The sequence below is a fragment of the Nelumbo lutea genome, chromosome 3 (assembly GCF_056320005.1).
Source record: "Nelumbo lutea isolate HS-2025 chromosome 3, American lotus-T2T, whole genome shotgun sequence".
Classification (NCBI taxonomy): Eukaryota; Viridiplantae; Streptophyta; class Magnoliopsida; order Proteales; family Nelumbonaceae; genus Nelumbo; species Nelumbo lutea.
Genome location: NC_142686.1, coordinates 73,402,986 through 73,429,648, shown reverse-complemented (window position 1 = coordinate 73,429,648; position 26,663 = coordinate 73,402,986). Strand labels below are relative to the sequence as shown.

The following is a 26,663-nucleotide window of genomic DNA, read 5'->3' as shown; positions in this document are numbered from 1 at the left end:
TGAATGTTTATTCTCGATTAATTTTCATTCATTCTATAACTTAGCCCCCTATTTTTGATGATTTGCTTTTTGTCAATGGGAAATTCTATATTGAAAGACAAAGCACGGGTTCAAGTGTGGGCATTTAGCCCCCCGTGTGTCAAAGTAGTGGATGTTGCGGATGCATTGTGTTGGTTAAATGTTGTAATGATCAGTGACTTATCGTATTTGGTGACCGTTGAAAGGACCATTTAGTTATTAGGCATCAATGACGTGGTAGGCATCATTAGCACTTTCTTAACCGTCATGGCTTATTAAGTGTGGTCCATTCGCGCATGTGGCGTAGATATGATTTCTAACATTGAAAATGGCGGTTGCCAATGTGGTGCATTGTTTAAATTAATGCACCATCTTGTCCTGTTTTTTGGAGGGTACATTCCTAAATTTTTATGTCTTGCTTTCTCATTAAGCGTTAGATGAAGGCATGGAATCATGCCTATTCATGCTGTTTGTCATTTCCGACACGTGACAATTGTCTACAAAAAGAATAACAGGCCGTTTTTCACTCTACTTCATCTTTTTGTCACTCACTTAATTTGCTTTACGTGACTTCTCTTCCTATCTCGCAACTTTTCCTCCATTCCTTTTCTTGTTTCTTAACCGAGTTTTTGTCTATCGATCATGGCTCCTCCCCAGATGAAGTTTGAGTGTCCCTTTGTCGACTTAATCAAAGAAGTTGACACAACGGAAATGCTGTCAGAGCGTGAATCGACCATAATGGCCGATGGAGGAAGGGGATTTTGGCCTTTGATGCAGGGTCATGGACTGCTATACGGGTCTTCCCGGTAAGGAGGGGGTAAAGTACATGAAGCCCCTTTTGGAGCACTCGTGCTGCCGTGCCCACACATACATGGATGCGTTCGGTGAGTTCATTGTCACCGTTAAGGATGTCGTCGCCTTACTGGCATTGCCCATAGGTGGGTTTGTGTTCGCTCAACACCTGTAGTCTATCCTTGCCTAATTGAGGGGGCTCTGCGATGAGCTCTTCGGCAAGATTGCTGCATTTAAAGCCCAAATAGATCAATCGACTACTCGGGGTAAGATGACATTGGAGGTGTGGTTGGAATACTGGTTTGAGTCCCACGGTAGGAGGGATGTGATGGTGCGCGGGGCAGATAGCTAATGCCACTTCGCCGCTTTCATTCTGCATGTTGCCTCCAGTTCCCTCTTCTCGGGGTTGTCGGATTATGGGTTGTGCACGGTTTTGGTTCCACTTGCAGTTCTCGTAGCCATCGGTCACCAGCTCCCCTTGTTCTCCATGTTTTTCGGCTATTTATACGAGTAAATGGATGAAACTGTCCAACAAATGATGGATCCGAGTTACAAGAGACGGATCAGCTACATCTGTGCACCTTTCCTATGGAAGTTATTGTGTGAGCGTTTTGACCTCAGCGTCACACCTAGTCCCAAGCCAACAGATATAAGCAACACTAAATGAGTGAGATCGATTTGAATCTGGTTTCCCTTGAGGGATATGTATGTAGGCCGCATACCCGGGTTGTGCGCCACTCAATGCCATTCTGCATCGACACCCTAGTCCCTGAAGATGGCGACCAACAGTGCATCGTTGAAATCAAGCATCTTGTTGCAGCTGTGGTGCGAATGACACTCTGGCCAGGTGTCATCGCATACCTTGATCACTCTAGGGAATCTCAATTGGCTATCTATCGTCCGGACGGGGTGCTCCGACAGTTTGGCTATGATGACATGGGTTCTCAATTTTTGTGGTTCTCGGGGAAGACGTCTTTTGGACTCAATGCCATGACTTGGCATTTCCCGGTTGTGCATGACTCCCTATCGCAAGGTATGCGATGGTCCAGGATTGCAAATCCCTCCAGTTCATCTACCTCTGTGCTTTGTTTGGGGGCATTTAGATGTTATTGCAAACAAACCCCCATCCACCCTCCCGCTGGCTTGCCATGGGTGACGGGCACTAAACATGAGGGGAAACGCCCCGTTATTGAGAAAGGTAAGAGCAGCTGCCCTCCTGTGGTGAAGAGGCCCCGGACAGTGAGGGTGTATCGCATACCCGAGCTCCCTATGCCGATTGTGCCACGAGCCCCTGCCTCAGACGTGGCTTCATTCGTGAGCTGAAGAATGTCAACATAGGCGCTCGCCACCGCAATGCCAGGTAGAAGCCAGGCACGAGACTGTTGCCTCGACACCTAAGATGAATGACGCGCCTGACACAACCTGTGCAATCAGCAGCCCACTGAGAAGGTCACTTCCGTCTGTGTCTCGGGCAGACGTGTGAAGAAGATGGCTCCCCGCCGTCAGATAATTGAGCCTGAAAAGTTTGACTTGGTAAAAATCCATACACCAATGTAATTATATTATGTTATTCGCGATTGTTCCTGTTACTAAATGCTTTGAGTCTTTTGTCCTAAAGCGTGTTGAAGCAGAAGTTTAGCCTGGTGTAGAGGCCCCGGGAGTCCCTTGTGAGGACACTGGGGGTAAAAAGGTACATACGTAAACTTCCTTATTTGTTTTCAGTTTTGCATTGCGATTAATGTGTTTGCACTAACAACTCACAATTTATCTCATCGCAAATCCCTTTTGATGTAGACCCCTCTACCATGCTAGTCGCATTCGGGAGGCTGTTGAAAGTACTGGCTTCGGTGGCGATGCTCCAATTGATGTTGCTCAAGAAGGGGAAAACCCTGCGGAGACACCAAAGGAGGTGTGTACTAAACCGGTTCCTGAGGCAGATACTATCCAGAAGGCCTATTGACCAATGATGCACCTGAAACGTCAGTTTTAGGATTGCAGGGGACTGCCACTGAGGTACAAGAGCCTATTACGGCTGTGACGCTGACCGAGGCATGACCTTAGACAATAGTACCAGAAGTTCATTGTGATGAAGGGGTTATGACTGCCGATTCTATTGAGGCCGACGTTCCCATTAGCCCTGAGGTCCAACCAGAAGTTCACCGTCCGAGGCACTGTCTTACAATGAGGAACTCGCGTTGGTCCCGGGGGAGTGGAAGGAGTACCTTGCCAAGAATGACATCACTCCTCTAGGATATGAGACTGTAGATCTCGTCTGCATCTAGGGTCCTCATACATATGACAAGTACTCAGTATCACATTCGGTGGCGAAATTTGCATCCATCATTATCCGTAGTGGTCGGTTGTCCATTGCAGTCATTCGTTCGGTGGTTGTGGGGCCGGCCCTGAACACTGTTTGTATAATGATGGACTGCATCATGAACTAGCCTAGCAACGAGCTCTTATGGTTAGCGTTTGCTCGACGGTTGAAAACCTACGAGTCCTTCTTTGTTATAGGCTTTCAAATGGAACAGGAACGAGTCATCTTATTGGCCCATGCACTCTCGAAGGCTAGTATCAAATGACCACGATCGATTTTTGGTGAGTCGTTGAAGGATGTGCACCTTCGTCTTTAAAGTGGTCAATGCCAATCTCTGGAAGGCCATGAGAAGCTGGAAGCTCTCATGGAGGAGTGTAGTCGCCAAGATTGTGGCCGAATAGAAAGTGGAGGCAAAGGATTTGATGGTCTTTGAGGCGCGGGAACATTAGACGGTGTATGTCTTTAGTTCCAATTAACATGATGTACATTATGACATTTATTGTAAATGAATAAAGTATATATTTGATTCATGATTATTGTGGTGTATTTCTGTGTAATACCCTTAAACTGGACACATATGAGACTCGTGTTATTTTAGGATCTTCATAGCTGTTGGATAAATTTGGGGAGATTTATCTTATTAAGGCTGACACTGATGTGCTACCAAGTTGGTTGGGTTAGCTTGTCTCAGCTACCAAGGTGAGACCTGAAGCACATGCAGTGTGGGTTTTTCTTAAAACCTTGAACTAGACCAAATTTGTGTATTGCCCTGAACCTTGGAGATAAATGGGCAAAATTGGAATGTTACACCCGGTCCTTAGACTCGATTATGATATTGCACTAGGTGTCAGATTGGACTATCTTTGATGTGCCAATCAGTGAGATCCTTAGAGGGGGTCAAAACCTGGGTATATTGGGATAGTCTGAGAATTTACTTGAGTGGGTGATCATATTGACAGGATCAGCCCCTTTGTCGGACAAAGTGAATGATCAGGGAAATGCACTCTCACTGATGGAAACCTAAACTGCTAGTAATGGATATCAAATGTGTTTGAAATTTGGTTTTGCAAAATATATTTATATAAGGGATATACTTATATATATTATGGTTTCAAATTATTTACAAAATGTTTTAATTCCTAGGATCCATGTGTGTAGAGAGTGCAACACTATACCTTGCAGCCGAGGAAAGGGTCTTCTCTTGTCGGGCAACGTTTGATCGTTAAGGGTTGAGAGGTTAAGTGTAAGACCATTAAAGGTTATACCTGATGGGTTAATCTTGCGTCTGCCCATAGTTCTTGGGTTTTCATAAGATAGCTGTACCCAAGGACCATTTAGTTTAAATGTTGGGCCCATTAAGAACCCATAGTGATGGACTCAGGGGTTCACTATATTCAGCAATGAACTCAGCCAGGCCTTATAACAGAGACTAGACTGAACCCATGTGGCTGATGTGTAGATCAATAATAGGGTTCCATGCCATACAAAAAGAGCCAAGCTAGTCCGCATTTAAAGGAAAAAGGAAGTGAGCTTGAAAGCTCAATGGGACTAAAACCCATTTCAAACTGGGTTAATTGGATTAATTAAAAAGATGCGAGTATGGGTTTGGATCAGTAGATAAGGATAAGAGGATAACTCTTATCCACTTGAAGAGTCCAGATCCAAATAGAGATTTGGATCAAGGAATTCCTAATTTGATTAGGAATAGTTGATCTTTATCTACAGATAAGATTAGGGATTATCCTTATCACTTAAAGAGTCAAGATCCAAATAGAGATTTAGATCAAGGAACTCCTAATTTGATTAGGAATAACTGATCTTTATCTGCAGATAAGATAAGGGATTATCCTTATCACTTAAAGAGTCCAGATTCAAATAAAGATTTGGATCAGGAAACTCCTAATCAGATTAGGAAGTTGTCTCTTTAAGGCCATAAATAGAGAGCAGAGCGGACTTGAGAAAGACACACAACACAGAATATAACTCAGTTTGACTGTTTTTGCCTTCAATTCTTTTTCTTCCTGCTCTTGCTGCCCTACCCTGTTCGATCTCCAATTCTTGGAACTGATCAAGGTTTGATCATGATATTATTTCTTGTTAGAAGAAACAATGCTGAATCTGTGCTCACTACCCCATTTGATTCTTACTGAAGAATCACAAGTTCTTGGTGAAGAACTACCTGCTAATCCTGCTTCATCCTAAGCTGTGTCATCTTTAGTGGAGAGAGGATTTTGTACACTCTTTGGGCGTGAACACCTGTGTTGGGAGGAGCATTTTGCATGTATTCTGTATCCAGTATATCCCTTCCTAATCTTGGTTTCAGATTTGGTCTGATTTGGTTAAAGAAAGAACATTGAAAATACAATTTTCTAAATTGGGAATAGGATTCCCAGATGGGAGTAAAGAAATTTTGCTGAACCTTCCTGCAGGATTCGGCCATCCATATGATGGATCTCCCATCCCTTTAGAAACAAGGTCTAAAGAATATTAGACAACATGAGGAAAAATTGGTATGCCATGTGTACATAAAAAATTATTCAATCTGTAAATGATTGGAGTTTTGTAAGAAAAAGAAAGATGTAATCCTTGTTTCATGCTGGTGTCGATTGTGTCACCCAAGTACATTGATTAATTTGTGTGTTGAAGTTTTTACTACAACGCCAGCGGGTTACCGGCCTTGGCACATTACTTCCAACACCCTCCATTTTGCTTGAATTTTCAAAGACATGCACATCTATTTACACGACACTGAGCCTTATACGGCTTGGTGTGAACATGTGACTTTGTCTATGTTTTTGTGGGTAGCGATCTTAATTGTGGAGGAAGTTTGCTGATTACTTAAGCGTTATTAGTTAGGAGGGATTCCTCACAGCAACATCCCATAAAAATTCATGCATACCATGGAATTTTGAGTTTGGAATAAGACTTCATCGCATATTAGTCGTGAGAAATAATTTCAAAGTTGTCTTGTATAAAACGACATTCATGTTAATTGTGGTCCTTTGTTCACCTGGAATTGGAAGCATTAACACTTTGAAGCCAAACATTATCGCAACTCGTGTGCTGACAAAACAAATCATGACTCCTTAGTTTGAAGATTCAGTGCAAGTACCGAACAATAATAAGATTCAAATATTTGAAGTCACATTTTTGTAACAAATACCGGTGTAAGCGTACTGGATTTTGATCGCAATCGAGTTCCACTACCAGTTTAGTTGGACTTTAATCGTAAACGAGTATTGACATAAGTATAATTAGATTTAATTGCAAACCACTAGAGAAAAGGAACCAAGTTTTGTTCCGATTCCCGAAATATCATCAAGTGCAAAAGTATTAACTCAATACTTAATGTAAATAATTAGCATGTTCATAGGAAAAGAAGTTGAGCCACTTCATAGGTAGATGCAACTTTTTACGCATGCAAGGGACGAATGTCGTCGCGCCTTGAGAAGACAAGGCTCTTTGGGGGCGATACTGTCAGGATCTAGTCATAGCATAGATAACTAGCACAAGTTAGGATTTTGTCGCTACCACGTTTGGGAAGGCAACTAGTCCTAAGTACTGATCATGAGCCTCAAACATTTTTTGCCTTTATAGTAAGGTTTTTGTCATCATAAAAGAAGGCTTCTTCAGTTTTATATCGGTAGTCGGAGTGAGTGTTGTTTTTAGCAAAGTATTATTTTTCATACATGGGATGGGTTTAGTTTATTCCCCCTTAGACCATTAAATTTATGAGTTAAACGAAGTACCTGTAATTCGTCGTGCATCACTTACGGTTATCATGATAGTTCTTCGCAAACTGCATCCTTTCTGTCTTGCTTCATGGGGTTGCCTAGGAATATAAGATCACACCTGATGTTGCCAAAGACTTCTTGGGATGTCAGGGAATATGTGATCGTGCTTGGGGTTTTCAGGGCCATGTTTGGATTGCGAGGAAATATGTGAGTGAGTTTGGGGTTGCCAAGGAATATGTGAGTGCGCCTGGGGTAGTCAGGGAATATGAGAGCATGCCTAGGGTTGCTAGGGACTTTTTGGGGCTTCCAGTAATATGAGAGCATACCTAGGGTTGCCAAGGCCTTCTTGGGGTTGTCAAGGGATATGAGAGCACGCCTGTTGCTAGGGCCTTCCTGGGTTGCCTGGGAATATGGGAGTGTGCCTAGGGTTTCCAGGGCCTTCGTGGGGTTGCCAGGGAATATGGCAACGTGCCTGGGGTTGTCAGGGAATATGAGAGCGCACCTGGGGTTGTGAGGGAATATGAGCATATATGTATACGTATATATGCATATGGGAGAAACATATCCAAAATTTATAACACAAATTGTACCAAACAAAATACGTATTGAAGGCTACACGGGCAAAGACTGTTTGTATTTTAGTTGGTAGCACCACTTGTTTACCGTATAACAAGGAATAAGGTGTTGCCTGTGTACCCTTTCTAATTGTTGTTTGGTAGGCCCAGAGGGTTTCTAATAATTTTTCCTACCATTCCTTTTGATTGTTAGCCAACATCTTGCTTAACATTCTCAATAAAGTCTTGTTGGTGGCTTCTGCTTACCCAATCCCTTGTGGGTAATAGGTCATAGATGTGCCCAGCCTTGCTCCATTGTCTGTCAAAATCCTCTTTGGAACTCCGAATCAATGAACTATATATTTCCTGAGGAAATTTGCTACATTTTCCGTACATATTTTTCTTAAAGGCACAACATCCGTCCACTTAGTGAAATAGTCTGTGGCCACTATAATGAAACAGTATCCCCATGAAGGTGGATGGGTTTTGCCTATGAGGTCTACTCCCCATGTGTGGAAAGGCCAAGGCGTGATGACGGGGTGGAGGTCATTAGTAGGTCGGTGTATCCTCTCGGCATGTATCTGGAATTTATGGCACTTGCGCACATGTTTCTGTGTGTCTTCTACCATGGTGGGCCAGTAGAAACCTAGGTGCATGATGTGATTATATAGGGCCATTTGCCCTTAGTGTGGAGCAGGTTCATAGCTATGGGATGCTTCTAAGACTTCTTCTATTTCATCACTGTCTAGGCATCGCAGGGGCTTACCAGTGTGGGATTTTCAACACAACACCCCTTCTTAAAGAAAGAATCTCTTGGCTCTTGCTAATAGTTTTCTCCTCATTGCAGGGTCAACTGGCAATGTGTTGTCTTCCAGGTAGTTAATGTACATGCTTTTCCAGTCTGCCTCTCCTACTGTGAGGCTTCTCTCCTATCTACTTTTGGGATGCACTTTTCACAGTCGCTCTGTACCCTAGCCGCGTCTGCCTTCACCGCAAGCCAGTAGTACCCCAATCTTTGTAACCTCCTATATAATGTGCTGGTAATATCTCCACATTAGGTACACTTATTTCACTCAGGACCATCTCTGCCTCCTTTGACCCTAAGCTCCTCGTTTAGACTCCATTGTCTAGCCAATGGTACAGTACCCTGTTGACCACTTGGAATCTCAAAATCACCTTGCTGTCTTGCATTGCCACCTTTGGGTTGCTCAGCTTCTGTATTATGTTGGGTTTCCAATCATCCATTGTGATTTCATCTTTCTTCTCTACCTAGTGCCCCAATCTATCAACTGATGGTTCTCAAAGTGTTCAAATGGTAATGTTGATTGGGTCTTTGTTGGGTTGGATTTTTGATCCTCGGGTGGCTAGTGTGTCGGCATATTTGTTTTTGGCTATGTTTTGGTGTTCATAGGTTACTTCTAAGTCGCAATTTAGTCTCTGGATCAATGTCCTATATGGTAGGATCGTTAACTCCTTGACTGCGGTGCTTCCATCTAGTTAACCGATCACTAACTTAGAATTTTCTGTCACCTTGATCTTCTTAGCCCCAGAATCTCTTGCTATGGTCAACCTTAGGACTAAGGCTTCGTATTTGGCTATGTTGTGGGATGAGGGAAACTAGAGTTTGAACGAGTAGGCAGAGGTGTTACCGGAAGGTGAGGTTAGTGTAATTCCTGCTCTAGCCAAGGTGCTGTTGGATAGTTTTGTATGCCCTTAGCTTCAATCAGAATGATGTACTTTATGAGTTTATTGTAAATGAATAAAAGTGCATATTTGATTCATGTTCCCTTGGTATGTTTCTGTGTAATACCCTTAAACTGGACACTTAATGAGACTCATGTTAGTTTAGAATGTTCACAGCCAGTGGATCGGTCTGGGGAGACCTATCCTGATAAAGGCCGACACTGTTGTGCCACCAAGTCGGTTGGGGTGGCCTGTCTCAACTGCCAGGGTGAGACCCTAGGCACATACAATGTATGATTAAATGAATCTTTGAACTGGACCAAATTTCTAGTATTTCCCTGGACCTTGGAGATTAATGGGCAAAACTAGAAAGTTACACCTGACCCCTAGACTTGATTATGATACTGCATTGGGTGTCGGATTGGGCTGTCTTTGATGTAACAATCAATGAGATCCTTAGCGGGGGTCAAAACCTGGGTATGTTGGGACAGTCTGAGAATTCATCTGAGTGGGTGATCATAGTGACAGGATCAGCCTCTTTGTCGGACAAAGGTAATGATCGGGGATGCACTCTCACTGATGGAAACCAAGACTGCCGGCAACCGATTTCAATCGTTGAGATTTGTTTTGCAAAGTATATTTTATATTAGATATAAAAGTATATATATTATGGTTTCTAAAATGTTTGCAAAAGGTTTTAATTCCCGGGATCCAAATAAGTAGAGAGTGCAACACTGTTCCTTGTAGCCGAGGGAGAGGTCTTTTCTTGTCGGGTAGTGTGTGATCATTATAGGTTGAGAGGTTAAGTGTAAGACCATTGAGGATAATACCTGATGGGCTAATTTTGCATCTGTCCACAGTCCCTGGGTGTTACAAGGTGGCTTGGCTTAGGGACCACTTAGGGTAAGTGTTGGGCCCATAGAGCCCATTTAATGGGTTTCAGGGGGTGCACTGTCCATAACAGTGTATTCAGCCCAGCCTTGTAACAAAGGCTGGGCCGAACCCATGTGGCTGGTGTGTAGATCAATGCTTGGGTCCCACGCCATACAAGGAACGTCAACTGGGCAGCAATTAGGAAGGTTAAGTGAGCACATAAGCTTAATGGGCCTAAAGCCCATTTCGAATTGGACTTATTTAATAAGTTAAATATGGGTGAATTCTAAGATGGATCAGCAGATAGGATAAGTCTTAACCCTATCCACTCAGGGAGTGCAGATCTTAATATGATTCAGATCTGAAAACCTCCTGAAGAAATTAGGAGAAGGCTGATCTAATCTACAGATAAGATAAAGGGTTTATCCTTATCACCTAAAGAGAGGTCTGATCCAAATATGATTTGGATCAATAGCTCCTAATTGGGATAGGAGCTGATCCTTTGGGTTTACAAAAGAAGAAGGGGGCGGAAGCCTTTAGAAGAATCACATAATCGGATCCTCTTCAGAGTTGAAATCACAGAAGAAAGATATTTGCAATCCCTGCAAAGATCTTTCTTGCCGCCTCCTTCCTGCAGCCGCCAGACATCTAGTTCAATCTCCAGTTGTTGGAGAGGTCAATATTCGATTTTGACATCAGTTCTTTGAGAAAGAATTGATAGGAAGATGTGCTCATGTGCCATCCTGCTGTTTCTTGAGAAGAACAAAATTCTTGGAGAAGAATACTGCTGATTTTGCTCCATCCTACACTGTGCCATCTTTAGTGGGAGCAGTCTTTGGATCATTCCTTGGGTGTGAACACCTTCACTGGGAGATACTTTTTCTCAGTATCAGGTATAATCCTCTTCTACTCCTTTTGGTTCAGATATGATTCATTTTATGGTTCAAGATTAATCTTTGAAAATATGATTTTCTAAATAGGGAATGCGATTCCTAGTTGAAAGGGAGAGAAATTTTTTTGAAATTTGCCTCTTTATTCCGCAAGATTTGAGCGTCCATACGATGGATCTCTCATCCCTTCAAGTGCCAGTACTACTTCCACAAAAGTCAGTCTCCACTCTCCTTTTTCAACTACCGCAATCATGTTTAAATCTCTAAGGACCTCTTCTGATATAGGGAAGTTGTCATTGGTGAGGAAGGTGGCTAGGAGGTTTGCCGCTAACACTTAACGGCTCGGGGTTAAGTGTACTCAATCATATATTCACTAAGTTGCTTCACCACTTTACCCATCTACCAAAGAGAGGAGGTCTACCCATGAAAAACCGGATCGGGTCACAACATGCAATGAGTCTCATCCTTTGACCTAAGATGTAGTGCCTAAACTTTTGCGCATGAATACCAATGCCAGACACTATTGTTCTATTCATCCATTTGAACTTCACAAGATATTTTAGTCAACTTCATCAGTAGCATTGCTGCATGTGTGAGGCCAGGGATGAACCTCCTAAGATATGGAACATTTCCTCAAAAGGTTTTCAACTGAGACTCATTACTTGGAGGTGGGAGGTTTAAGACTGCTTTCACATAATCTTCATCTGGGTGAATTCCGGTTTTGTCCACTCTGTATCCTAGAAATTTCTCGGACTGTACTCCAAATGCACACTTAAGGGGTTAAGCCTCAGGTTAGAAGCTTTGCATCGATTTAACACTCTTCTTAGCACATCAGGGTGATCTTCCTACTTCTTTGTCGTAACCACTATGTCATCCACATAACACTCAATTTCCTTAGTGGAAAACACTCATCATTTCTCTTTGCCATGTGGCCCCGACATTCTTCAAGCCGAAGGATATCATCTTGTAATAGAAATTCCCGATCAGTGTCCTAAAGGTTGTATGAGGTGCATCTGCAGGGTCCATAAAACTCTGATTGTACCCACTATTGGCATCTAGGAAGGAGAAAAGCTCATTCCCTGCTGTTGAATCTATCAAGACTTCAATGTTTGGTAGGGGAAACTCATCTTTGGGATATGCTCTATTCAACTCCCTTAAATCGATGCAACATCTATGGTAAGGTTGCAAGGAGTTAGTTTACAGTGATGTCCCAAGGGCTTGACTGGATAGCTAAACTTAAGATACTAACCTGAGTTGTCTGTTCTTCTTCTTGACTAGCCATTAAGGGTGTGGTATAGGTTTGATGAACACTAATTTTAGGAGTCATTCGACTTCTTTAATCTTTAGCTTAAAGACCCTTTGAGGCTTCTTCATGAGTCTGAACTTGGGATCTATACATAAGGGGTGTCTAACAAGGGCCAAGTGTAAGCCCGACAACTAGTCGTATGACCAAGTGAAGACATCTTGGAATTCTTTCAGTAGTGCAATCAACCTTTTATTTTTCTTCGTGTCCTTGTTTGGTCGATATGTACGATGGCCTTTTCTTCATTCCCTCTATAGCCATGTTAATCTCTTCCAAGGGTTCCTCCACCGCATCGATGGAATCTAGTATATGCTTTGGAGGTGCTTGGATTTCCTCACAATATTCTAAGGTTTCTTCCTTCTATTCCTGTCATCATGATGAGTCTTAGCGTTTCTTGGTTTGATTATTGGTTATGTACTCAGTGTATTCTACCGTTGTACCTTTAATGTTTGCTGTACTTGTCAGGTTGCAACATATCTCTTTGTGATGAGATTACAATGATGTCCCTTTGTGGAAATGGTCCGGTGAAGTAGTTCTATTTGAAGCATTATTCATAGTTTCATTAAGGGAAGTTTTCGATTGTTTCAAGCATATGATTTGAAGATGGTTTGGGGTACAATCATATGTCCAAAGAAAACACACACACACACACACACAAATATATATATTTCGAAAACAACTTGGTGATAGCAACTATAACTTGTGATAAGACCACATATATCATGCTCGAAATATCATTAGAATTATAATTTGTAATTACTATAGAATTATACCTCAAGAATGGCTTTCTTGGCCACCAAGGGTTCGTTGTCCTTGCAATCCACAACGATAGTCTTCTCGTGCAAGACTCGACAGATGCAGTCCCTCTTCTTTGGCTATCCTTGTTTCTCCTTCATCTGCTAACTCCATGTAGTAGATTGCATCTTGTTGGTGTGCCTCTGACATGTCGAAAGGAACCTTGGTTTTCGAGACTCTTATCACACATCCCTTGCGCTTGGCTTGTATATATTGATGGTACGTCGATGGGACCAAAGCCAAGCCATGCATTAGAGGCTGTCCCAGTAGGGTATGGTAGGCAGTCTTCCCCAAGATGATTTGGAACTCCTGCATGATGGAGAACGGTCTGATCGCTACCTATAGCTTGATAGACCCTTCTGTGATGAATGCGTTTCCATTAAAGTCAGTCATCTCCATAGGCAAACCCTTGACTGTCTCCTACTGTATGTTCATCAGTTTTAATGTGTGGATAGAGATTAGGTTGACTGAACATCCGAGATCAACCATGGATCTTCTCATCTCAAAACCCCACCCTTGCAGTAACATATAAGGGTCAATGGTTGTGGAGGTCCGTAACCAGCATGTCATCTGGCGTGAACTCTACACTGGTTCGATAAGGTTGATAAGGTTCCTGTTGGATAGTTTTGTATGCCCTTAGCTTCAATCAGAATGATGTACATTATGAGTTTATTGTAAATGAATAAAAGTACATATTTGATTCATGTTCCTTTGGTGTGTTTCTTTGTAATACCCTTAAATTGGACACTTAATGAGACTCGTGTTAGTTTAGAATGATCACAGCCAGTGAGTCGGTCTGAGGAGACCTATCTTGATAAGGCTGACACTGATGTGCCACCAAGTCGGTTGGGGTGGCCTGTCTCAGCTACGAGGTTGAGACCCTAGGCACATGCAGTGTAGGATCAATTGAATCTTTCAACCAGACCAAATTTCCAGTATTGCCCTGGACCTTGGAGAATAATGGGAAAAACTGGAAAGTTAAACTCGACCCTTAGACTCGATTATGATATTGCACTAGGTGTCGGATTGGACTGTCTTTGATGTACCAATTAGTGAGATCCTTAGCGGGGGTCAAAACCTAGGTATGTTGGGACAGTTTGAGAATTCACATCCTCTTTAGTGCTGAAGTCACAGAAGAAAGAATCAAGCAACCATGCAGAATTCTTTCTTGCCGCCTCCTTTTTCTTGCCGCCTACCTTGCCAGTTTGATCTCGAGTTCAGTGGGAGAAGTCAAGATTTGATCTTGATATCAGTTCTTTGTGAAAGGACTGATAGGAAGCTGTGCTCACGTGCCATCCTGCTATTTCTTGCGAAGGACTATGTTCTTGGAGAAGAACTCTAATGATTCTGCTCCATCCTGCATTGTGCCATTTTCAGTGGGAGCAATCTTTGGATCCTTCCTTGGGCGTGAACACCTCCATTTGGAGATATTATTTGTCTATATCAGGTATAATTCTCTCCTACTACTTTTGTTTAGATCTGGTTCAATTTATGGTTCAAGATTGATCATTAAAAATATGATTTTCTAAATAGGGAATTCGTTTCCCAATTGAAAGAGAGAGAAAATTTTTGAAATTCACCCACCTTATTTTGGAAGATTTGGGTGTCCATATGATGGATCTCTCATCCCTTCAGTGGTATCAGAGCCATGGTTAAAATCTTGAACCAATTTGTTTCAGATCTAAACCTGTGCAAATGGGCAAAAGGCGTTCTACCCGATTTGTGCAGATAAAGGATTTAGGGAAATTGTCCCAAAATTTATGGTCGAATAATCTTGAACCAACTGTTTCAGCTGCATAACCCCACCACCTTTCTGTGAAGGATCATATCCACTCATCATATGAGTTTTCCCTTTGGGCTCTGTTAGACAAGGTTTAGAGCTGTATTCAGGTAAAACTTTTTGTCCAGTGAGTGCTTACCCATCATATTCGTGAACGCCAAGGTACCGTGAGAGAGTTTCCATTTTCTGGTGAAGCCCCTCCCATATCGGTCTATGACGCCCTATCATCTTATGAAACATTCAGACAAGTCCAACAGCAAATGGATAGCCCATTTTTTGGTGCGTTTCCTCATTACTGAAGGACCTATTCTCATGCTAATGATGGAAGGCCTTTAGAGAGTTCATTGTATGAATCTCCCTATCACTTGCACTCATATTAGCTGGAGGGAACAGTTATAACGCCCTAGTTTGATTTAGGTCAAACCAAAGTGGCTCCCACTGACTTTCATAAAGTCAGATTTTGGTGGGCCTTAATCGGCTAGCGTTCCGCACGTAACCTCTTGATGAGGTGTGGTACCCACCACTGAGGGAGGTCATCCAATGACCAAAAGGGACACCATGGCAATGATGTGCATTCAGCCATGGTGTGCGCAAGAGGCACTGTCGATTGAGCATGGGCCAAGCACTTATGGCCCATATACGTAACACATCACACATCCATACATCTTATGCAGGGATAAATTGATCCAATCAATTAATCATCTGTAAGGCCCATTGGATGCCCGTTTTAAATCCATAATATTAACCATTAATATTATCTAGGTATATGGGCTGAATTAGGGTTACCCAGTTCGGCCCATATAGATTTATCCTTTGAAGTGGGCTTTTGGCAGTTTTAACTATTTAAAACTGGGCCATTACAGGTTACGCCAAATTAATCATTTAATTAAGTATCAATCCTCAGGCCCATTAGTGGGAAAATTAGGGCTGACTTTTAGCCTTGATTAAACCCTAGATTTGGTCCAAACAGTTTGAACCAATTTTGGTTCGAATGGGTCTAGGGTTTGATCTTTAATTAAATCTTTAATTCAAGAAAATAATCTAAAATTAAATACTGATAAAAGGAAATCAAGAATCAGTCTAATAGGGTTGTTCGCACAATCCATCCTGCAAAACAGAGGTTAGATCACAGAATGCAGTTTCACAAACTGCAAATCGCAGGTAGCGAATGTCCCATCTGCGAAATCTCCTTCCATGCACCGCCATCTTTGACCCAAAAATAAAATAAATAGAAATCCTATTTGTATTAATAATTATATCAGATCGAATGCCTAATACATTGAGTCTAAAAAATAAAAAAAATTATTTACAGGCCAAATGTAATAAATAAATCAAGAAACTACAAATCTTGTAGGTTCCCTACGCAAACCAAGATTTCGATCTCCTATTGTATGAATAGCCCATAAATCAAGAAAATCATAAAGAACTATTCTAAACAATAATCAGATTTATATAAAATTAATTTCAGATTATTTGCCCATCAATTTTGGGAACAAATTTCCCAAAACCCATATCTACGCAAATCGGGTAGAACGCCTTCTGCCCATTTGCGCAGGTTCAGATCTGAAACAAATTGATTCAAGATTTGGACCATGGCTCTAATACCACTGAAAGGATAGGATATCTATCACATGGATGCCCAAAGATTGTGGAATAAGGGGTGAATTTCAAAAATTTTTCTTTCCCTTCAACTGGGAATCGCATTCCCAAGGTAGAAAATCATATTTTCAAGGATCATTCTTGAACCATAAACTGAACCAGATTTAAACCAAAAGGAGTAGGAAGGGAGTATACCTGATACGGAGAAACATTATCTCCCAGTTGAGGTGTTCGCGCCCAAGGAATGATCCAAAATCTGATTCCACTGAAGATGGCGCAGTGTAGGATGGAGCGGAATCAACAGTGTTCTTCCAAAAGAACTTGACCCTTCACAAGAATCAACAGGATGGTTTGTGAATACAACTCCAATCAATATTTTCTCCAAAATATTGGTATCAAAATCAAATCTTGATTACTCCTTTATAGAGTAGGAGATCGAACTGCTGGACGCGGCAGCTGCAGGAAGGAGGCGGCAAGAGAGTATTCGCAGGGATTAGAAATTCTCTCTTCTTGTGATTTCAGCACTGAAGATAGGAGTTGTGTATTGCATGTCAAAAGGCTACCGCCCCTTCCTCCTTTTATAATCTTAAAGGGATCAGCTCCTAATCCCATTAGGAGTTGGTGATCCAAATCATATTTGGATTAGAAGTCCCTTTAAGTGATAAGGGATAACCCTTATCTTATCTGCAGATCAGATCATCCATCTCCTAATCTAATTAGGAGGCTTCTAGATCTAAATCGTGTTTAGATCTTGGACTCTCAAAGTGGATAGGGTCTAGGCCCAATTCTATCACCTGATCCATCTCTGAATTTGCCCCTTTAAGTGTCTAATCAAATCAGCCCAGTTTGAAATGGGCTTAAGGCCCATTTAAGGTTATGTATTCACTTAGTCTTTCAAACTGCTGCCCAGTTGGTCTTCCTTGTATAGCGTGGGACCCAAACATTGATCTACACATCAACCACATGGGTTCGACCCAGCCATTGTTGCAAGGTCTGGCCGAATACACTGTTATGGACAGTGCACCCCCTGAAACCCATCTCATGGGCTCTATGGGCCCAACACTTACCCTAAGTGGTCCTTGGGCCAAGCCACCTTGTAACACCCAGGGACTATGGGTAGATGCAAGATTAGCCCATCAGGTATTATCCTCAATGGTCTTACACTTAACCTCTCAGCCCATAATGATCATACACTGCCCGACAAGAGAGGACCTCTCCCTCGGCTGCAAGGAACAGTGTTGCAATCTCTTCTTATATGGATCTCGAGAATTAAAACCTTTTGCAAATCATTTCGAAACCATAACATATATACTTTCATATCTCATATAAAATATATTTTGCAAAACAAATCTCAACGATTGAAATTGGATGCCGGTAGTCTTGGTTTCCATCAGTGAGAGTGCATCCCCGATCATTACCTTTGTTCGACAAAGGGGCTGATCCTGTCAATATGATCACCCACTCAGATGAATTCTCAGACTGTCCCAACATACCTAGGTTTTGAACCCCACTAAGGATCTCATTGATTGGTACATCAATGATAGCCTAATTAATCCTAAACTGTATGTGCCTTGGGTCTCACCCCGACAGCTGAGACATGCCATCCCAACCGACTTGGTGGCACCACAATGTCAGCCTTGTCAGGATATGTCTCCCCAGACCGACCCACTGGCTATGAACATTCTAAACGAACACGAGTCTCATTAAGTGTCCAGTTTAAGGGTATTACATAGAAACATACAAAGGGAACTTGAATCAAATATGCACTTTTATTCATTTACTATAAACTCATAAATTACATCATTCTGATTGAAGCTAAGGTCCTACAAAACTGTTTAACAATGGGTTGTTCGTACAAGAGGAGATCAAATTCTTGATTTGCGCAGGAAAACTACGATTTTGCTGTTTATGGATTATTTTATTACATTTGGTCTGTAAAGTAATTTTCTTTTAATTTTTTAGACTGAACGTATAGGTATTCGATCTGATGTAATTATTAATAGAAATTAGGATTTCTATTTATTTTATTTTGGATCGAAGATGGCGGCACAGAGAAGGAGATTTCGTAGATGGGAGAATCACAATCTGCGATTTGCAGTTTATGAAACTGCAAACTATGATCTAACCTCTGTCTTGCAGGATGGATTGTGCGAACAAACTTGTTTAACTGATTCTTGTTTTTCTTTTATCAGTATGTAATTTCAGATTATTTTTTGAATTAAAAATTTAATTAAAGATCAAACCCTAGACCCATTCGAACCAAGATTGGTTCAAATTGTTTGGACTGAATCTAGAGTTCGATCAAGGCTGAATGTCAGCCATAATTTTCCCTCTAATGGGCCTGAGGATTGATATTTAATTAAATGCTTAATTCGGCTCAACCTGTAAAAGCCCAGTTTTAAGTTGTTAAAACTGCTAAAAGCCCACTTTGCGAATAAGCTATATGGGCCGAACCCATCAACCCTAATTCGGCCCATATACCTGGATAATATTAATGGTTAATATTATGGATTGAAAATGGGCTTCAAATGGGCTTTACAGATAATTAATTGTTTGGATCAATTTATCCTTGCATGTGATGTATGGATGTGTGATGTGCTTCGTACATGGGCCATAAGTGCTTGGCCCATGCTCAATCGACAGTGGCTCTTGCGCACACCATGGCTGAATGCACATCATTGCCATGGTGTCCCTTTTGGTCATTGGATGACCTCCCTCTGTGGTGGGTCCCATACCTCATGGAGAGGTTACGTGCGGGACCGTAGCCGATTTGAGCCCACCAAAATCTATCTTTATGAAAGTTACTGGGAGCCACTTTGGTTTGACCTAGATCAAACTAGGGCATAATTTACTGTTCCCTCCAGCTAATATGAGTGCATGTGATTGGGAGATTCATATGATGAACTCTCTAAATGCCTTCCATCATTAGAATGAGGGTGAATCCTTCAGTAATGAGGAAACACACCAGAAAATGGGCTATTCATTTGCTGTTGGGCTTGTTTGAGTGTTTCATAAGATGATAGGGGCGTCATAGATCGATGTGGGAGGGGCTTCACCAGAAAATGGGAACTCTCTCATGGTACCTTGGCGTTCATGAATATGATGGGTAAGCACTCACTGGACAAAAAGGTTTACCTGAAAATGGTTCTGAGCCTTGTCTAACAGAGGCCAAAGGGAAAACTCATATGATGAGTGGATATGATTCTTCACAGAAAGGTTGTGGTGTTATGCAACTGAAATAGTTGGCTGCATGCACCTATGTGATTTCCCTCATTTCTAGAGACAACTCGTAGTCTCCGTCACTAAGAGAGGAGAGAAATCTCATAGATGAACAAATGGGAATGGAAGATAGATTAAAATCCATATTTATGTAATGAACATGAATCAAATTAGGTTGTGGACTGATGTTTGCTCTTTTATCAGAAAATGGCAAACGGACAATTTGCATAGCTGCTTGATGACAACAAGTTGAAGGGCCCAAATTATGTAGACTGGTACAAGAACCTTATGTTGGTCTTAACCTCTGAAAAGTTGGATGAGGTAGCCAAGAATCTTGCCCCGGATCGTCCGGGAGATAGGGCTTCTGAGGCCCGGAGAAGAGAATACGAAGAATGGGAGGAGAATAACTCCCTTGCCCGCTGCTATATCATTGCCTCGTTGGACAACCCAATACAGAGGCAGTTCGATCAGATCAAACATGCCAAGAATGTATTGGACAGTCTCAAGACAATGTACGAAGAGCAGAATCGTTCTACTCGGCACAAGGTCTTAAAACAGTTCATGACCACGCAAATTTCCAAGGGCCAACAAGTTCATGACCATTGTCTTCAGATGATGGGTTATATCAACAAACTGGAGGCTCTTGAATCCGGGCTAGATCTGGTAACAAAGATCGATGCTATTCTCAACTCTTTGCCTCCATCCTTTAATCCAATCATCATGAATTACAACATGGACAAGCTGAATGTCAGTTTGCAGGAACTCAACAATATGTTGCAGAGGGCCGAAGAATTGATTAAAAAGGATGAGCCCATTGCCATGCTTGTTGAAGTTAGGAAATCGGGCAAGAAAAAGAAGCCAAAAAGAAAGCCCCAGAAGAAGGCTGCCAAACCCAAGAAGTAGAGGAAGGACAAGGCATCGTATGCCTATCACTTCTGCAAGAAGACCGGCCATTGGAAAAGGAAATGTCCTGCCTACCTGGTTTCCAAGAAAGGTAATTTCAAAACTTGTGTTATAGAAACCAATTTATTGGTAGCTTTTGTGTCCTGGTGTGTTGACTCCAGGGCTTCTACTCATGCATGTAACTCACCACAGAGGTTCAATGTAAGTAGAGGGCTGAGTCAAGGAGAAGTTTCGCTCTACTTGGGGACTACTGCAACTGTTGCAACTGCGGCCATAGGAACCATGGAGTTAATTTTTAGAGAAGGATTTATTGTACTGAAAGATTGTCTTTGTTTACAAAATTTAATGAGAATTTTGATTTCTGTCTAAAAACTGTGTGTAGATGGTTCTTCTGTCTTCTTTAGTAATATGATTACTATTAAAAGAAATAACAGATTCATCGCATACGGGGAACTGAAGAACGGTCTCTATGTTCTACATCATTCTCTAGAAACTAACATAACCGAAACTACGTTGGCTGAAATCCCCAAGAAAAGAGTCCATGATACAGTTAATCCCACGTGCCTGTGGCATTACCAACTTGGCCACATCGGTGTTGACCGAATCATAAGGTTGGTAAAGGATGGTCCTTTGGATTTTCTAACGGTAGAAGATCTTCCCACCTATGAGCCTTGCCTACAAGGTAAGATGACCAAACGACCATTTAACGGTAAGCCTAAAAGATGTACAGACACATTTGACCTTATACATACTGATGTATGTGGTCCCCTGAGTGTTAGGACACGGAATCAACACGTGTATTTTATCACCTTTATAGATGATTTTTCACAATATGGTTACGCGTACCTAATGAGACACAAGTCTGAATCTTTTGAAAAGTTCAAAGAGTTTAGACAAGAGATCAAGAAATAGTTAGGGAGAGAAATTAAAGCCTTTCGATCAGATCGAGATGGCGAGCATCTCTCTGACGAATTCAGGGACCACTTAAAGGACAATGGGATAGTATCACAATTGGCTCCTCCTGCTACACCACAACTTAATGGTGTTTCAGAGAGGAGGAATAGGTTTTTATTAGATATGGTCCGATCACTTCTCACACACTTAGAGTTACCCACATCCTTTTGGGGCTACGCATTAGAGAATGCGATTTACCTACTGAATCAGGTTCCAACCAAATCGGTTCTGAACACTCCATATGAACTTTGGACCGGAAAGAAACCAAGTGTCAGACACTTGAAAATTTGGGGTTGCCCAACACACGTTAAAAGAACGAGTGAAGACAAGTTAGAATCTAAGACCTGCCTTTGTCTATTTGTAGACTACCCAAAAGGATCTGTGGGTTACCTATTCTATGACCCAAATGAGCAGAAGGTGTTCTGCAGCCAAAATGCACAATTCTTGGAAACAAATTATATACTGGACACCCATCGTTAGGAAGTAGTTCTTGATGAGGAGAGCTTAAGAGCAGTGGGAGATGTCCCACAAGTTCCAGGTAGTGACCAACTTAGAAGATCCACGCAGGCATCCAGGCCATCAGTCCGTTATGGTTATGCTCAGGATAGTTACCTAGTGGAAACCGTGATTAGTGAAGAGGATCCCGTGACTATCATGGAAGCTATGTTGGACATAGATTCCCAGAAGTGGGTAGAGGCCATGATAGCTGAGATGGACTCAATGGAGACCAATGGAGTCTGAACTCTAGTAGATCCGCCCTCCAAGGTAAAAACAATCGGTTGCAAATGGATTTACAAGAGGAAGAAGGGCCCCGATGGTAGAGTTGAGACCTTCAAAGCTCATCTGGTGGCGAAAGGGTACACTCAGAAAAAAAGGGCATCGATTATGAGGAAACCTTTTCGCCAGTGGCCATGCTTAAATCCATTAGGATCATACTAGCTGTAGCAGCATACCATGATTATGAGATTTGGCAAATGGATGTCAAAATTAAATTCTTGAATGGAGATCTTACTGAAGATATCTACTTGCAGCAGCCGCAAGGCTTCATTGCTGCAGGTCAGGAACACATTGTATGTAAACTTAATTGATCCATATATGGACTTAAGCAAACTTCTAGAAGTTGGAACATTCCTTTTGACTCTGCTGTCAAATCATTTGACTTCAAGCAAAATTTGGATGAACCCTATGTCTACAGGAAGTACAGTGGGGATAATGTTACATTTTTGGTTCTGTATGTAGATGACATTCTACTCATTGGGAATGATGTAGGAATGTTACTATGGTGAAAGTATGGATTTCACAGCAATTTTCCATGAAAGATTTTGAAGAATCCTCCTATATAATGGGTCTTCAACTCTATAGAGATAGATCGAAGGGGATAATAGGATTATCCCAATCTGCTTACATTGACAAAATAGTCAAAAGATACAGCACAGAGAGCTCCAAGAAAGAAAATGCTATTTTCAGTCACGGAGTCACTTTCTCCAAGAAGATGTCTCCCAAGACCTCTAAGGAGATTGAGGGCAAGAAGGACGTTCCCTATGCCTCTGCCATAGGGAGCATCATGTATTCCATGCTGTGCACTCATCTTGACATTGCTCAGGTAGTGAGTGTGGTAAGCAGATTCCAGGCCAACGTAGGGTAGGAGCATTGGACTGCTATGAAAAATATGCTTAAGTACCTTCGAAGGACAAAAGAGTTTTGTCTGGTATTCGATGGTAGCTCATTATAGATCCAAGGGTATACCGATGTCGATTTCCAGTCAGATTCAGATGATAGAAAGTCTACATTTGGATATGTTTTCACGATAGGATCATGTGCTATTTGCTGGAAAAGCAGCAAACAGGGGTCCACTACAGACTCCACGACCGAGGCCGAGCACATTTTCACAAGTGAGGCTGCCAAAGAAGCCGTGTGGATGAAGAAGTTCAGTCACGAGTTGGGAGTAGTTCCGTCTAGCACATCACCCATCCCATTGTTGTGTAACAACAATGGAGCCATTGCTTAGGCTAAGGAGCCACGAGCCTACTCAAAGTCAAATCACATCGAGAGGAAGTACCACGTACTATTGGAGATCGTTGGTAGAGGGGACGTCCTAATTCAGAAGGTAGCATCAGCGAAAAGTGTAGCAGACCCATTGACGAAGCCACTATCACAAAAAGTGTTTGAGAAACACGTGGAAAGCATGAGACTCCGGCTTGTACCTGATTGGACCTAAGTGTAGGGCCCATAGAGCCCATTTGATGGGTTTCAGGGGGTGCACTGTCTATAACAGTGCATTCGGCCATGCCTTGTAACAAAGGCTGGGCTGAACACATGTGGCTGTGTGTAGATCAATGCTTGGGTCCCACACCATACAAGGAAGCCCAACTGGGCAACAGTTAGGAAGGCTAAGTGAGCACATGACCTTAATGGGCCTAAAGCCCATTTTGAACTAGGTTGTTTTATTAGTTAAATATGGGGCGAATTCTGAGATTGATTAGCAGATAGGATAGGGTCTTAACCCTGTCCACTCAGAGAGTCCAGATTTAAATGTAATTTGGAATTAGAAACTTCGTAATAAGATTAAGAGAAGGTTGATCTAATCTCCAAATAAGATAATGGCTTATCCTTATCACGTAAAGGGATGTCTGGTCCAAATATGATTTGGATCAACAGATCCTAATTGGATTAGAAGACACATATTCACATCCTCTTTAGTGCTGAAATCATAGAAGAAAGAATTAAGCAATCATGCAGAATTCTTTCTTGCCACCTACCTTGCTAGTTCGATCTGCAGTTCAGTGGGAGAAGTCAAGATTGGATCTTGATATCAGTTCTTTGTGAAAGGACAGATAGGCAGCTGTGCTCACGTGCCATCCTGTTATTTCTTGCGAAGGACTAGGTTTTTGGAGAAGAACTCTGCTGATTTTGCTCCATCCTAAACTGCGCCATCTTTAGTGGGAGTAGTCTTTGGATCCTTTCTTGGGCGTGAACACCTCCATTGGGAGATATTACTTCTCCGTATTAAGTATAATTCTCTCCTACTGCTTTTGTTCAGATCTGGTTCAGTTTATGGTTCAAGATTGATCCTTGAGAATACGATTTTCTTAATAGTGAATTCGATTCCCAGTTGAAAGGGAGAGAAAAATTTTTGAAATTCGCCTACCTTCTTCTGCAAGATTTGAGCATTCATACGATGGATCTCTCATCCCTTCAGTTCTAGCGGTCTCCTGAGAGCTTCTACTAGCGCTTTGACAGCCAACCTTCTCATTGAGGTGCTTGCTCCCTATTTACTGTAAAATTGTCAAAGCCCAGGGCTTTGCTCGAATTTTTCTATCAGCATGTCAGGATGATATTGGCCTGGTGCTCCCACTACGTTGATGCTTCCCCCTTGGGTATGAGCCGGGAGGGGATCAATCTCTACTTGCATGGGATTCCTTTTCACAAAATCAAACAATCCATTTGGTCATGATGTGGTGACTAGTGGAAGTTGCACCACCTTCCCTCGCACCTGTCTTTCTCTGGGGCCACTCCTGAAGGTGGTGGTGGCAAGTTGATCACCCTGTCCTCGACCAACTTGTTCATGATTATTATTACCTCTTCCTTGATGTAGGGAAAAGGAGGAGGAATTGGTAAGTCATTCTTCTTACCTTGGGGCACGATCGGCACTTGGTCCTCCGGATTTTCAAGGGCCGTCGGGGGCGCACTGGACACCACGCATCGTGAGGTTCTCTTCCGGCCGCTGGACCCTACCTCCGGCTGAGCTGCTTCCAGGGTGGGCGGGCCATTAAACAGAAAAGATAACTCTTCCCGGGGCCCCCGATGACGTCTCCGGACTCCCTAACATTGTCGTCAACCGCCGCATCCCAGTTCGGGAATTTTAACCTGATTCCCTTTCGAAGCTCGCGCTGTCTGACGGGCTTACCCCATCTCTTAGTATTGACTAACCCATGTGCAAGTGTCGTTCACATGGAACCTACATAGGCTTCATTCCTTCCATACTACCCCAATATCGGCGTGGATTGGGCCATATTATTCTTGACTATGCGCGCTGTCCTTTCCACGCACCTCCATAACTGATTGAGCGTTTCTACCTCAACATTTTCGATGCCTATCCTATAGGTAGGCTGCATCCCTTGTACACATTGTTCGACGAAGCCCTTCTCCATGGCGTGCTTGTTAAAAATGGAGTGGGTCAACTTTGGAAACTGCATGACATATGCCAAAAGGTCCCCCTTGCACGCTGCTCCATGTTCCTTAAGTCAACCATTGCCAGTCTCCTCTCTAAGGTGAAGCACTTCGATAGGAACATCTTGGCCTATTCAGCCCATGGGTCGATGCTCCTAGCGGTAAGGTTGACGAACCAGGTATATGCTGGCCCTGTTAGGGACATGGAGAAATCGCGAACCTTTAGATCCCCATCGAGAGTGAAGGTGAAGGAAAGGGTAATCCATCATATGGAGGGCCGAACCATGCTAGATGGCTGGGCAAAATTTCAAAAACTTTCTTTTACCCTTTCGGGAATCATACTCCTAGTTTTAGAAAAACTGCATTTTTCAAAGATTGTTCTTGCACCGAACCGGACCAGATCTGAAACCAAAAGAAAGGGAGAAGTATACCAGATACAGAATCCACAAGTGTAGCTCCCAAAGTGGTAGTTCACGCCCAAAGAGGGTAGCAAAACCAGCTTCCATTGAAGATGGCACTGCTTAGGTTGAAGCCGGTTAACTAGCACAGTCCTTCAGTAAGAACTGTAATCCAACAGCTTGGATCGAGCAAGTGTGTGAGCATGAATTGAATCAGATATTTTCTTGCAAAAATCAGATATCGAAACTTATCTCTATCAGTTCAAGAATTGGAGGTCGAACTAGGGTTTTGGGTGGCAAGAGCAAAAGGAGAGAACTGAGAGCAGATGTGTGACTGAAGCAGTTCTCCCCCTCCTTTTATAAGCCTTAAAGATCAGCACTCCTAAACCAATTAGGAGGAGTCTTTGATTCAAATCTTTATTTGGATCTGGACTCTTTAAGTGGATAAGTGTTATCCTCTTATCCTAATAGCTGGTCCAAACCCATATCCATATCCATATCCATATTCACCCAAGTCACAAGACTGCTTAAGCTATCATGCAACATCCTAATTAATCCAATAAATCATGGGCCTTAGGCCCATTTAAGCTAGTGGCTCATGTCCCCTTTTAGTTGCTGGCCAATTTGGCTCTTTTTGTATGGCGTGGGATCCCAACAATGACCTCACATAAGTGAAGGGAT

The 26,663-nt window shown here is 42.3% G+C and overlaps 1 long non-coding RNA gene across 1 annotated transcript; it reads left to right on the top strand.

Annotated features, from left to right (window-relative positions):
• Positions 1-2,388: 2,388 nt before the first annotated feature.
• On the top strand, positions 2,389-3,666 carry LOC148865479 (uncharacterized). The gene is made up of 2 exons (XR_016108968.1): positions 2,389-2,500; positions 2,605-3,666. It is a non-coding gene; the product is annotated as an uncharacterized LOC148865479 (long non-coding RNA).
• The last annotated feature ends 22,997 nt before the right edge of the window (positions 3,667-26,663 follow it).